This window comes from Spermophilus citellus (genome assembly GCF_964194105.1).
Source record: "Spermophilus citellus genome assembly, chromosome: 8".
Classification (NCBI taxonomy): Eukaryota; Metazoa; Chordata; class Mammalia; order Rodentia; family Sciuridae; genus Spermophilus; species Spermophilus citellus.
In genome coordinates, this window is record NC_138189.1 from 142,136,615 (window position 1) to 142,152,160 (window position 15,546).

A 15,546-nucleotide genomic window follows, 5' to 3' on the forward strand; every position below is an offset into this window, starting at 1 on the left:
TGTGCTTGAAATTCCTTAGATAACACATGAAGCCACTATGTAGATAGAATCTTTCTATGCCAGCCAACATCATCCCTATGAAAATCCTAAGGAAAATTAAGGGGGAAAAAAAATCTCAGGTAGACTGCAGTACCATAAGTTATTTGTTTCCTTCCGTATTCTCACATCTTTTGCCTGTACTCATGAAACGTGGCTGGTGATCCTGTTAGCATCCCAATAAGGCTATGTATTTGAATGTACAAAGGATTGATTTTATGATAGGGAGTTTTTCTGGATTTACCTTTGATACAAGAGAAATTGATTGCTTTTGGTGAAAGGAAAATGTGAGTCTTAATTTACCATATTACTTACATTGTCATTAACTCATACCTGATAAACTTGTAACAACTCTCAGGGTAAAGGTATATTTTTAAAAGCATAGAATAATTGTCTTTAGATTTTCTTTCTGACCTCAATTGCATGACTTGAAAGTTTTATGTACTTTTTTTAACGTTTCTGGAAAAAAAAGGAGTATCCATTGTTAAATTAGAAATTGTAAGAAATCTCTGAATGTTAAAAAGGCAGAAATAATTTAATTAGCAAAGAAATCAATAGGTTGAACATGGACTACTGTTAAATTTGAAGTATCTCAGGCAGTGGTATAACTTGGGAGAAAATGGTGTGTGTTAATTAGGCTGTTATACACACTCTGGTTGGGCAGGAGCAATGAACATTGCAAAGCAAGACCTCCAATTGGCATGAATGAGAGCACCGCACGAATTAAGAAAACTAGAACACTGTCCCAAAGTTCATTAAAATGGATAAAGACTTTAAGAAACAGATAACTAATCTAGGCAATATTGATATCTACAATAACCCGGGTAAACAATTACTCTATCACTAAATAAGACCATTGCCAGTGACTTTTTCTAACTCATCAAACTGTTAATTGAATTCACATATAACAAAAAAAAATCCTATTGTTAATTTAATTGCAAACTTGTTTTGTCTAGTGTAACTACTCCCTCTTCCACTAGAGTGTATCCTCATGAAAGAGAAACAATTCTTCATGACTATCACCAGTGTTATATGTTTGGCACAGAAATAAACCAATATCTACTGCTAATTCTATGGCTACATACTTGATTGAATGCAAATACAAATAGAGGAAACAAGTAAATATTAGAAATTTAAAGTCAATGAGCAAAATGAGAAAGAGGAACCCTTCCCCCCAGCCACACACAAATGAACAGATTTGATATAGGAGAAGTACTGTTCATTCATCTGCAATAGTAGATCAGTGAAAACTACCTTTCTGGCCTCCTCAGACACCATGAGAGTGTGACCTACAAATGGAAAGACATGGAGGTATTCTACAGGAAACTTTCTTCTTAAAATCCATTTCAATGATTGAAATGAGGACTTGAAGGAGAGTCTAGCTACTATGTCAACTTCAGATCTCTAAGTCAAGGATTTATGGATACTCTTGGAGAGAAGAGAAAATAAAGTGCTTATCATCAAAGGTAAGATCTCATGTTTAAGCTCATCTGAGCCTTATTATGTAAAAGGGACTAGAGAAGTGTGAAATCTGCTCAAGGTGACATTAAGGATTTTAAATGGAAACTATTACAAAATATTTAAGCTAATAATGGAACAAAAAACACAGTATTTACAATTTGTCTCCAGTGGATTCATATTGCTAGATAAATTTCCTTTTATATTTAATGTTCTAAACTTTTTATTACATGTAACATAATACTAATGTGCATATACTAAATTCTTTGTTTTTAGTTCTTAAGATTTTAAAAGAGTTGAAATATTCATAAATTTGTTCATTTCTTCTAAGTTATCTAATATATTGTCATGATTCTGCTAATATTTCTTTATCTTTTAATTTATATAGAATCAATAGTGATGGTTTCTCTTTCATTCTTGATTTTGTTAATCAGTGACTTCTCAAGGATTTCCTTTTTGTCTATATATGGTTTGTTAACTGTGTTCCTCTATTCAATAAAGCAATCTTTTGTTTGCTTTAATTTCCTCCATTAACTTGTCTGGTTTTTTTCCTGTTGATTTTAGATATTTATATTTTCTAATTTATGGCTGCTCTTTGTTTTCTCTTGTCTTCTAGTTTGTTACTTGAAAAACTTAGGTTATTGATTTGAAACACTTTTTCTTTTTCTTTTTTTTTACCCTAGTAATTTTAAACTGTAAGTTTCCCTGCAGGCATTGTTTAACACTATCAAAAAGTTTATGTGTTGTTATCATTTTTATTCAATTCATTTTTTAAAATGTACCTTTTGATTTCCTTTTTAATCCACAGAGCTACGATTTAGATAAATGCATCCTGAGGTCTCTGGGTTCACAATTCAGTCGCCATGGTAGTTTAATGGGAGGTGTTGGACCTATGAAAGGAAAGGTCTGGTGGTATTTTTTTTCATGTCATTGTAGGTATGTCCTTGAAGGGCATTATTGGTCTTGGTTGCTTTTTTTCTCTTTCCAATAGGTGACCATGAATTCCCCATGAATTCTCTATAATTGCCATCTTTCACATTCAACAGAGGCCCAAGATTTGCCCAATCTTGGAATGGAATTCCCAAAACTGTGAGCCAAAATAAATCTCTTGTCCTTATTACATTATTACCTCAGTTATTGTGTTATATCAACGGAAAGCTGACTAACACCCATGAATTATCTAAAAAAATTATCATTTAACTTTTTAAAAACTATTCTCTGAATAAGATTTATATTTTGCTTTAGATTATATTTATTTTTCTTTCTGATCATATTTTGATGTGGTCAAATGATATATTTTGTGTGATTTAAATTCAAATTTATGTAATTTATTTTGTGATATAGTTTATTGAATATCATGAAGTATGTCACATGTTCATCTGAAATGAACGTTTATTGTGTGTGTGTGTGTGTGTGTTCTGGTGGTTAAAACCCGAGGCCTTAGGTGTTTTGAGCAAGTATTCTATCACTGAGCTGTAACTCCAGCTGCAATGCTTATTTTTATATATCGGTAGAGAGTTGTACAAATAGGTGTAAAGATAAGTCGATTGAAAAGCCTATTCAAGTCTTCTTTATTCTTGCTAATTTTATTTCTTGTTATTCTATCAATGCTTATTAATGTAATGGAAGTATTTTTCTGATGTAGTAGTAGTTTTATTATTGTGAAATTTGTATCTTCTTACTATCCAATATTTATTTTCTTAGCACCCATTTTTTCTCATTATAACCTCTCTGCCTCTCATACAGTTATTTTCTATTGTTTTCCCATTGATTTATTTTCACTCATTATGTCATTGAATGTGAAATGCAACATTGGAAGACAGTATTAAGTATACTAGTACTTAATCTAACTTTTCATGATTTTGAATATACTATTTCTTCAGCTAAACATCCAAATTCATAACTTATAAACTCTACTTTCCATATAACTATGGGACACATTTAGCTACGCTCTTCTCCACTAAATAACAAAAATCTTCATGTTTTATAACATGCTTTCCATTTCTTTCAGAGCCTTCTCTAGTAGCAAATTTTACTTTCATGTTTTTTATGAACAGTTCGTGTAAGAGAATGTTATTATTCTCTGATAAGAATGTTTGTTTCTCTCCATGTTTTTCACTTTTGAGTTCTCACTAGGAGAACCATGAATTTATGCATTTACAACATTATTGAGGTAATCTAGAGTTTTTACATCATATTGTTCCAAATTCTAACTTATGTTCATTCCTAATTATAAATCTTTGTTATGGCAGAGCTCTGTTTCCAGATTTCAAAATCAGTCTAATTCCCTATTGTTGCTGTTTTTATTTGGCAATGAGGTGTCCTGTGAAAAGCTCATGGTAGACAATGCAGGAATCGTCAGGGGTGACATGATAGATTATTAAAGCCGTTACCTAATTAATAGATGGGTTTGATGGATTAGTGGATGGTAACTGAAGGCAAGAATGTGTGGCTGGAGGAAACAGGTGACTGAGGTGATGCCAGTGGAGTTTGTATTTTGTCTCTGGCTCCTTTGTCTCACTCTGCTTCCCAGCTATAATAAAGTGAGCTGCTTTCCTCCACCGTCCTCCTCTGCCATGATTTTCTGTCTTATCTTTGGTGGAGAGCAATGGAGTCAGCCAGCCATAAACTGAATCTCTGAAACTGTGAGGAAACTTGGGCTTTTCCATTGCTAAGATGTCCTTGCCAGGTATTTTGGTCAGAGAAATAAAAAGTTGACTAGTACATTTTCTGTAAATTGGCATGGTTTTGTAACTAAAAGTAACACAAATTTATTATCTCACATTTTGGGAAGTCAGACCACCAAAAATCAAGTTTTCAACAGGAATATACTTCCTACAGAGAACAAAAGGAGAAGAGGCCACCAGAATTCTTTGACTCATGAAAATTTTCCCTATTTTAAAGGCTAAGCATAGCATTTGCAGTCAGTGAATCTTTCGTCCTCATTATCTGTGTCATTTCTGCTTCTGTTGAAAGGTCTTCTTTCCTGACTGTGCCTCTTCCCTTCCCTTGGGAAGGGCTCTTTTAATCTTTTGATTGTGTTAGTACTACCCACATAATTCAGTATAATCCCTCTATCTGAAAATCCTCAACCACATCTAGAAAGTTACTTTTGTCATATGAAGTAACAAACTTGTAGAGTGTGGTTATTGGGATGTGGACAATCCATATCCCTCATCTACCCCAATAAAACCATCTCAACTAAATTCATAAAGTCTGTCTCCCCAGAAGTACAGCCAATAATGACTCTATTTTCCTTTTTTTTTTTTTTGCTTAGATACCTTGGCACCACTCTTATATCTGCACACATTAATCATTAATTAAAGACTGGTCAGAGATTGTGCTCAAACATCTTGACCAAATAAGGTCTCCATGTTTTACTGATAGTTCTGAATAAATAGAAGTAGTTAAAAACAAAACCATTTCCCCCTTTTCATTTATAAGCCTAATTAAAACTTTAAATAGATATTAAAATGACAAGGAGGACTAGAAAAATGGTTTTAAACATAAAGATAACATGATCTTATTTTTATTGTGGAAAATTTATTGTGGATGATGAGAGAAAGACATAATCAAAAATTCAAGAGTGAATGTGGCTATATCTCATAGTGAATCAGATAAATCACCCATAGGCAGACAGGAAAAGGGTCTCAGAGAAGAAAAAGTTTGATTTGGGAAATCAAACTCCTGACTGCAGGTGGTCCTAGCCACAAGGGAAGTTCCTTCACAGATTATAGCTATGACTAGCTACAAAATATTCTCTAAAAAGCATTTCCCTTTGGGCCCATAAACTCTTACTCTATCCTTGTGGTAATAAAGGCTTACCAACCACTTTCTCCAGATTTTCTGAATAAGACAAAATAGAGTTGATTGGCTCCTTTCTAAATCCTGTATTTATATGTCATCCCACCAATCAACTATAGGGACAGATCAAGCTTATAGTCCATAGACAACAGATACCCACTGGCAAACTTCCCTTGGGACCCCTCCCTGTTAGGGAGCTATTCTTCCTTTCTATCACTATAATAATTCCTATTTGTACTCACCCTTGTGTCTGTGAATTTCAATCTTTGCATGAGCCAAAGAAGCCATCTGACCCACCTCCTGTGTTACAATTGGATACAACTTCTATTTTAGAGGAAGAGGGGATTTCAGCTTGAATTAGACAGTAGTAGTGGAAATGGGAAAACTGGACAATGATAAAATGGTTAAAATTGAAACTGGAGAGTTGTTGTACAAAGAAAGAGGTAAATCGCTCCAAGATAATTCTTAAATGTCTGACTCAACAGCCAAAATTGTTGAATGAAATTATGTCATTTACTGGAAAGTGAATGTTACTTGAAAGCATTAGGCTAAGTGCTATAAGTCAAATTCAGAAAATGAAGGGTCACATGTTTTCTCTCATATGTGGAAGCTAGACAGGAAAAAGGAAAAAAAAATGGTTGCAGAGGATTTCATGAAGATCAAAGGGAAACCCCTTAGAGAAGAGGAATAGGACAGGGAGAGGGAGGAAGAGAAGAAAACGGAAAATTCTAGGGAATGACATGGATCAAATTGTATTTTTATATTATGTGAATATATAACAAAGAATTCCATATAATTCTATAATCAAAATGACCAATAAGAAGTGTCTGGGGTGAAACTTAGACATTTCATCATTCACCAAATATGAGGACAATAAAAATTTCTCAAAATCAGGGGTGAGAAGATGGCCATAAATTGGTTTCTACACATTTAATGTCTTGTTTTTAAATTTATGGGTTTAGGGATATAGATCAGAAAACATGATTGTTCATGGCTATAAATTCATAAGTATTTTACATATGAAAGATAAAATTGTCATTGTGTATTGAGTTGGAATGGAACCCACCCTGTATATTTAACTGAACCTTGAATGCTAAATGAGCAGAGGATAACCTTATAAAGGAGATTGAAAAAGAAGAGCATGGGAGGTTAAATACAAACAAGGGAGCTACGTGTGATGGGTAGAATCACACGTGGTCCCCTGATATCTATCATTCCTATGGTTATTTTCTATGGTGGAAGTAATAGATGGCATCCCCTTGTTCAGATTGCCTCATGTACCAAAGAGAAGAGATTTGTAAGATGGAAAAGAGGCTCCTAGTCAATTAACTCTTTGGTAGTCAAAATGTAAATAATTCTTAGTGGTCTTTTTAATCAGATGAAGGTTTTTAATAGCAACTAATGTTCCAAAGAAGTGAGCAGCTCTATAGTGGATTTCTATGGAAAGGGATTGTCTTCTAATACAGAAGGGCTTTGACCTCAAGGAAGTGTATTTGGTCCACAACTCTTATGAGCATCACTAGGTCCTGAAATCCAGATGACCAGGCATTACACCCTATTACTTGCTTGACTGCAGTTTTTAAGATGCTCAGCAGAGAATTTTGTATAACCCTCCCAGTGTGGAAACTATGAGATAATAAACAGATTTCGTTTTAAGCTGCTAAATTTTACTATTTTTTAAAATACAGCATAGAAAAACTGTGTTATAGGTTTTTTTTTTATCCCAAAAGCTAAGTGATATTTTTATAAAAACATGCCTAATACTAAGATACAGAGATGGGTGAGATTCACAAAGAATATTCAATTAATGAGGTCAAGATACTTATTCTAAATAAATTGAGGTAACTTTAATAAGAGTTGTCCTGGTGGATTTGGGAATGCACTGTATGTTGAAGTGGAGTGGAGCAAGATGGAAAAAGAATTAAAACCTTTGTGAAAAGTTCAGATGTGCAAAAGAAGGGGCATGTAAAAGATTGCCAGAGAGAGATCTGGAAGACGTTTACTTTTAGGGTTTTCATTATAGAAATATTTGAAATAAGAGACTTGGAAAAATGTAAAAGTATCTTTAACAATTTAAATAAAGAATGCCTAAAATCTGAAAGTGATCCCTCCACTAGCTTCACTTTCTTGTTAAATGTTTTGTATAAGATTTAATATTGTCTACAATTATTCATTTATCTATAAGCCTCAGAGAACAAAATTTAAAAATATAAAATGCTTTTATTTTTCTTGTAGAAAAATATACAGTTATGCCATTTGTGTATTAGAGCAGGATTTTATTCAAATGAATATCTGGATGAGTTAACATTTTAATATTTATGTGTAGTTGTTAACAATTGATGGCAACAAAAAATGTTGTACTGCCTTTTATGCAGAAATACTTGAAATGTTCTTTAAGAAATTCAAATATTTTAACTAACATACAGCATAGATAGACAGATAGATAGATAGAGATAGAGATATGTATGTAAGGCTCCTTAACTTACTTGAATCAACAACATTACTTATCTTTCAAAATAGAAATATATAGAACTACAATTCCTAAGAAATTTATTACTATTTTCAATAACAAGTGCATAAGTAATATGACAAAGTAGTTACTGATATGTTAAGGGTAGTTTAGGGGTTTAGAATATTGGAATGCATTTTTTTTACACTGAAACCACAACCTTAATTATATTCACATGTCTGGTATTGAGAAATAAACATTGAGCCTCCAAGCATATATTTTGCTCCATAATTATTTCTGTAAAAATGGTTGTTTGCATGTATCTTGAAATCACGGGTGATTTGTAGCAATTTAGACCCTGTGGTAGTCATAAGGAAAAAATATCTGGTATTTTCATTATTAAAAATGCCTACATAAAAATTAAAGTTAAAATTTGAAAGAAAGATCATCTGTACCATTATTCTGTCAGGAAAAAAAATAGATAAAATAATACAAATGATCTTACAAATATGTTCTATTACAAATGTGCCCTGAACAATTATAGAGAAATTCATGAAATAAACTGCTATTCAAAAGTTGAAACAAATATGGAATAATATACACTTGATATGCGAGTTTAAATGGTACTTGGATTAAATGGACAATGACTGTTGCTTTAAAGTCTTTTTTATCAAAATTTTAAGCTTCAGGTAATGTCACAAGAAATTTGACATGTTCTTTCTGCCTAATTAATTGTTGCATGTCATGTATCTTGCTTATTAAGATTTTCAGAGTTTTCTACATCAGCACAATGTGAAAACAGTTATGCTTCACTGCACAATTTAATGTTATGTGCCAGGAACTATGAAAAGATAGTTAAAATATACCTTTGTCATGATATTTGTTGAAACAGGAAATGCTGTGAAATCAGTCTCAGGGAAGGGACATGTCACAGTTTGATGTCATTAATATTCAGACAAATGTGAGCAGGAATGTTCTCGGAGCTGACTGAGGTGTTCACTCTACACAGATGGCACAGCTCATCCAGCATTTGGTGCTTCCAAAGGCACGTTCCTAAGTTTTTAAGTATTTTTTTTTTAAATAAAATGAATGCTGAAGGATACTTCAAGGTCTATGATATCCAGAACCAGATTGACCTACTTGTGATTGTCAAAACTTCTCTAGCACACACACATAAACTCAGATTTCAGTTGTTCAACTTGACTTCTGCAGAATTATGTCCAAGCTTTTGGCTCTAGTACAAAGATCAAATCCCATTTACAGTGACTTCTTAAAATACAGAATATTTAAAATCCCAAGAAATTATCATCCGTGAGTGAGAACAGACCTGACACTAGAAGAAAATAATTTTAAAAAATCAGAACCATTTAGGACAAAACTATAACTATTAGGAGTAAAATGAGACTTACAATATTATGAATACATTTGCTAATTGATTTGGAGAATTTACCTTTTATCTGTTAATATCAATTCTAGATGTTCTCCTTTGTCTAGTTTAAATATTGATTTTCAGTGTGTTTGAAGTACAAAAATTAAGAATTTTTACCTATTACAGCTTAATGGAGAAGGGTGTGACCCTGGCACGATGCCAGGTTGAGTCCCAGCTCCCATCAGTTATGACATTGAATGAGATATTCAAATTCCCAATGCCTTATTTCCTCCTGCTAAATTGGAGATAATACTAGCATTTTCTTCATAGGTTGTTGCCGCAGTCTTGGCTGGGCACAGAATCATGAGCCACCACACAACTTGTAGATTCAAACAGCAATCTTTATTCCCGAACTCACACCGGCCTCTACACATGTTCTGGGGAAATCCCAGTTCTGCCGCCACCCAATTCACCTACTCCATGAGGTTTTCTTTTCCAATACTTTCTGAATATCACGAGAACTCAACGGGAACTCAAGGATCGGATCAGGCGTGCCTGAGGCAACAGGATACGCCCTATTCCCCTGCAGGGTACACCTTAAACCTGGAACTTCCCTAAACCCATGTCTTAAACCGGGAACGCCTTAAACCCAAATTATCCTAAACTGGGATACTTCCTAAAACCTGCAGGATACACCCTAAACCTGGATCCACCCTGGTCCTTGAGCAGGGTCACCTTTCTCAAACACACATGCAATGTCACAGCGAATTTCCAAGGCAAGTCCATTTAACATGGGGTACGCTGGCAAGGAAATTTCGATGCGTCATTCCTACTTGGCAATGGCCCTCAGCAGGTTGTTTTGAGGACTGCAGAAGTGCTAAGAACTGTGCTTGGCAATGTTTGGTCTAATGGAGACATTTAGGTCCTGTTGTCTTAACCTGTTTGTGCTGTAATAACAAAATACCATAGGCTATTGTTATAATAGCAAAAAAATGTATTTTCTTACATTTCTAGAGGCTGAGATGTTTAAGAATAGGTCTAACATCAGGAAAGGGCCTTCTCATTTCATCATCCCATGGAGGAGTTTATGCAACCATCCCACCCAGGAAGGTGGAGCCTGAGGTGAAATTTAGGATTCTGCTGATAGGTATGTGAACATTCTAAGAGCTAAACACTTCTTCTAGGTCAATGTTGGGCCAGGAGGATCACAAGTTCAAAACCAGCCTCAGTAATTTAGCAAAGCCCTAAGCAACTCAGTGAGACCCTGTCTGTAAATAAAATATAAAAAGGGGCTGGGAATGTGGCTCAGTGGTTAGGTGCCCCTGGGTTCAATCCCTGGTACAAAAAGAAAAAAAATGTTGATAGTTATTTTCACTCTACCATTTTCTGGAGTAATTTTTATAAATTTGAAATCTAACTGCTTTTGTAAATTTTTGCTAAAATGCTTTGGTGAAGTTGTTAGTGCCTGTAACTTTTGAGGGCAGGAAGGGTTTTGTTTAAGATTTCAAGTTCTTGAAGAATTATATAAATGAACAGATTTTTTTGTTTATTTTTCTAATAATTGGTCTATGAAACCCAGATGTATTCTTAGCATTCTTTTTAAACTACTTTTATTTATGGCCCTTTTAATCTGTGGAATCATGTTTACTTATTATTTCTATTAATGATTAGTGTAGCTTTAGTTTAAATTGTTGGTAATATTACCAAAAAGATAAAATTTTAGTGTCATTGTAGAAAACTAATTTTGCCTTTGATATATCATTTTATGCTTACATTTTTATTTCATTAATTTCACTTTTTTTTTGCTTAGTATTCTCTTTTCTCTCTTTGTGGATTTAATATGCTCTTAGTTCTCTAATTTCTTGCATTATACCCCTAATTTTTTGTCCTTTTGTTTTGCTTCTTTTATAATGTATTCATGGCAATACATTTCTCGTTGAAAATGTCATTATTACTTAATACTTGTAGCATTTTCCTGAACAACTAAGTCGAGATATATTTTAATTTTCAGGTTTTTTTTCTTCACTGGCCAAAGACATAGTGTATTACATATCATTACTTATATTAGATATATATTTGTTATACTGTTTTATAAATGTGAGGCTTTGTAGCTTTATTTCATTGTGAGGCAGTTCTGTTTTTGCTTTACCTATTAATTATAATTGGAAGTGTACATATTTAGAATTTGTATATATTCTTGTGAATAGACTTTGTTATGATTTTAGCTTGTCTCTATCTCCAGAAATACTCTTTGGCTGAAAGCCTTCCTTAGTGGTTATTAACATAATCATACAAGTTGTGTTGCTCTTTGCTCCATGATTAATCATTTATTTCTGCATAAAATTTTTTTTCAGGTCCTTGTCCCATTTACTGATTGAGTTGTTGATTTTTGGTGTTTAGCTTTTTGAGTTATTTATATACCCTAGAAATTAGGGCTCTCCCTGATGTGTGAGGGGTAAAAATTTTCTCCCAAGATGTAGGCTGTCTATTCACTTCATAGATTGTTTCTTTTGCAGACACTTCTCAGAAGATGACATACAAACAATCAACAAATATGTGAAAAAATGTTCATCATCACTAGAAGTATAGAAATGCAAATCAAAAGTACTCTATGATCTCACTCTAGTCAGAAGGGCAGCTATTATGAATACAAACAATGATAAGTGTTGGCAAGGATGTGGGGAAAAAGGTACACTCATACATTGATGGTGAAACTGCAAATTGGTGCAACCAATATGGAAAGCAGTATGGAGATTTCTTGGAAAATTGGGAATGGAATCACCATTTGACCCAGCTATCCCTCTCCTCAGTCCATACCCAAAGGACTTAAAAACAGCATACTACAGGGACACAGCCATATCAATGTTTATAGCAGCTCAATTCAAAATAAACTGTGGAACCAACCTAGATGCCCATTCAGTAGATGAATGGATTAAAAAATGTGGCATATATACACAATGAAATATTACTCATCAATAAAGGAGAATCAAATCATGGAATTTGCAGGTAAATGGATGGAATTAGAGAAGAAAATGCTAAGTGAAATCAGCCAGTTCTCCCAAAATCCAAATGCCAAATGTTTTCTCAATTATATAAGGAGACTAATTCACAGTGAGGAGGGAGGTGGAGCATGTGGGGAATAGACAAACTCTAGAAAGGGCAGAGGGGTGGCAGAGGAAGAGAGGGGGCATGGGGTTAGAAATGATGGTGGAATGTGATGGACATTATTATCCAAAGTACATGTAAGAAGACACAAATTGGTGTGAATATACTTGGTATATAACCAGAGATATGGAAAATTTGTGCTCTATATGTGTAATATGAATTGTAATGCATTTTTCTGTCATGTCATATATAAATATAAATAAATAAATAATTCACAAATTAAATAGTTTAAAACAACAGTAATAATTTATTATTTTTATTATAATCCATGCTACAAACCAATTTAGCTGGACATTCATTTCTGCCCTGAATGCTTTCAAGAGGTTTGGTCAAGTTATTAACTGGGGCTCCAGTTGTCTGAGATTTGACTGTGACTGCAGCACATGTTTCAGAGATGCCTGTCAACTTTGCACAGAGTTGTGTGCTGGACCTGTGAGTGGGGCCTGAGTTCCTGTTGCCTCTGTACAGGTGGCTTGGGTATTATTCCTCCAGATAAGTCAATCCAATAGGAAGCAATGTAGAAACCACATTGTATTTTATAATCTAGACCAGGACACAGTGACAATGTCTTAGAATCCCACCAGTAACACAGGTCAACTCTACTCCATATAATGTTGAGTATTGCACCGCACAGCTCTCAGGAAATGGGAAGCCTTGTGAGCATCTCAGGTTGTCTACCATGTGTGGCATATCTGAGTCTACCACTTCTACTTTCAAACACGCTGTGTCTCTACATTTGATAGCAGTTACTTATGAGCAGCATATAGTTTTTAATCCAAATATCAATGACTTTTTCTTCAATTTGAGCAGTTAATTTACATACAGTCTGATTTACAGTCTACATTTGTTTAATTCTGCTAACTTACTATAAGGTAAATTACCTATTCCATGTTTTTCTTTTTCTTTCTCTTTCTTATGCATTGATATGTTTTATGATTCTCTACTACTCTTCTTGGTGGGGTGTATATATTCACCTTTTTTCATTTTTTAATGTTAATTTACAAATTGCATAGTGCCTGTTCGGCTAAGAAAATTTACTACATTTTATTCTTTTACTCTCATCTTAGATAACACAATTTTAAAATTTGTTACTTAATATGCATCCCAAATTACACATATTTATTTGGGGGATTTTTAACAAATCCTCCCTTATTTTATGTAGTTAGCATTCTGTTGGATTAGACCACGTATTTTACCTTTTCAAGGTGTCCACTCCTTTCTGCATTTCTGTATTACCTAGAGATTTACATTATTCTCTTTTTCAGTAAAACACTATCTTATTATTTATTTATGTATGTTATTTTATTTTATTTTTTGTGCTACGAATTGAACCTAGGGCTATGCATGCTAAGTACCCACTTGCTCTACACTGAACTGCACCCTTGCCTTCTTAGTATTTCCTTCTCTTTGTTCCTAATGGTGACAAATTCTCTAAAGTTTTTGTGTTTCTGAACCTGACTTTAATTCACTTGTCTTAGCATAGAATATTTTTGTTTTTATAAAAAATCAAACTTGACAATTTTATTCCTTAATCCTTTGAAGGCACCATTCCACTCTGTCTTCATATTTTTTCTATTTTATTATTTGTGTGTCACCTGGAAGCCTTACAAAAGGAATAGGTCTTAATTCCTAATTACTAATGATATTTTCTCAATATTTTTACTTCTTACTAACCATGCTTTGATATGTCTGGTCATAGGACTTTTATTGCGTATGGTCATTTGTAGGTTTTTTTTTTTTTTTTTTTTTTAATTTTGGGTCTGAACATCCATTTTCACAAGCTCTACATATTTGTTTCCATTGCTATTTTTAACTCTTGATTTATGTCTTTGGACATGTGCTCAGTTCTACCTGAAAGAGTGAATGAAACTACATATAAGAAAATATGAGAAGCTTAGAGTGATGCATTTTCTCTCAGGATTCATCTTAATTTCAACTTCAGAAATTAAAAGAATTAGAAGTCAAACTTAGCTTCTTCACTCCCAGCACTGGCTGATTTCTATGTGTAGCCCCTCAGGATCCCAGCGAGCTCACAAGGACCCATTTTCCATGGCCTGTGTTCTTGTGATCCCAAGCTCACAGCCACTCTGAAGGCACAATCATAAAGGACGTCTCTTTGTCTCTTTGAAAACTGGCAGACTGACTGAAGGGATGCAAACCTCCACAATGCCTGTTAAAACTGTCACCTTCCCATTTTCTGCTGAATCTTTGTTTCATATATAAAAACTATATATATGTGGCTTATTCACTATTTTATATGTAAAAATATAGTGGTGGTGCACACCTGTAATCCCCGCTACTCTAGAGGCTGAGGCAGCAAGATAGGGAGTTCAAAGCCAGTTTAGTAACTTAGCAAGGCCCTTAGCAACTCAGTGAGACCCTGTGTCTAAATAAAATACAAAAAAGGTCGGGGGATGTGGCTCAGTGGTAATGGTAAGTGCCCCTGGATTTATCCCCAGAATCAAAAAAAAAAAAAAAAAAGAAAGAAAGAAAGAAAGAAAATAGAATATATATGTAAATATATTTATATTCATATATAGGTGTGTGTGTGTATATATATATATATATATACACACACACACATATATTCATGAAAATAAGTATTTTTTTCCTAGACATTCACCTTGACATTAGTGGGTGGTAGTCAGAATGACCTATTTCAGGATCACTCCACCTGATTCTAATAAAGAAATAATTACATGATTCATCTAAGATTTTTAGATATTATCATTAAATCATCTTTCAAATAATTGAGCTTACTTCTTCCCATTTAATACATATATGTTAAATATTGTCAAATTAAGTATGTTTCTTAATATTTCCTAAAGTTTAGAAATATAAGTTAGAAAGTTTTAGATTCTAAATCAGACTGTTTATATATTAAAAATACATATTTGGACTTAATTTATTTCATTAATTGTTTTATTAATTCAGAAAGAAGATTACAGATATCTGGAAAATTTTTGACCAACAATTTGCATGGTTATATTGGGACATTCTGAAGCATTTGATATTATTCAACAATAATATCATTAAAGTTAAAAATTCTATCTCTTCATAGTTTAAAGAGCATGCTGTTAGCTACCATAAAATATCCAACACCTTTCAAATTGAATAAACAAAAAAATAAAAATAATCATTACTTAATAAAGATAATTGAGACAATATCTGAGTGGTATAGGAAAAAAATTATAATTACCCCAAATTAACTATTTTCACATAGATTTTGGCCACAACATAATTATTAAAGATGTGTCCCACATAT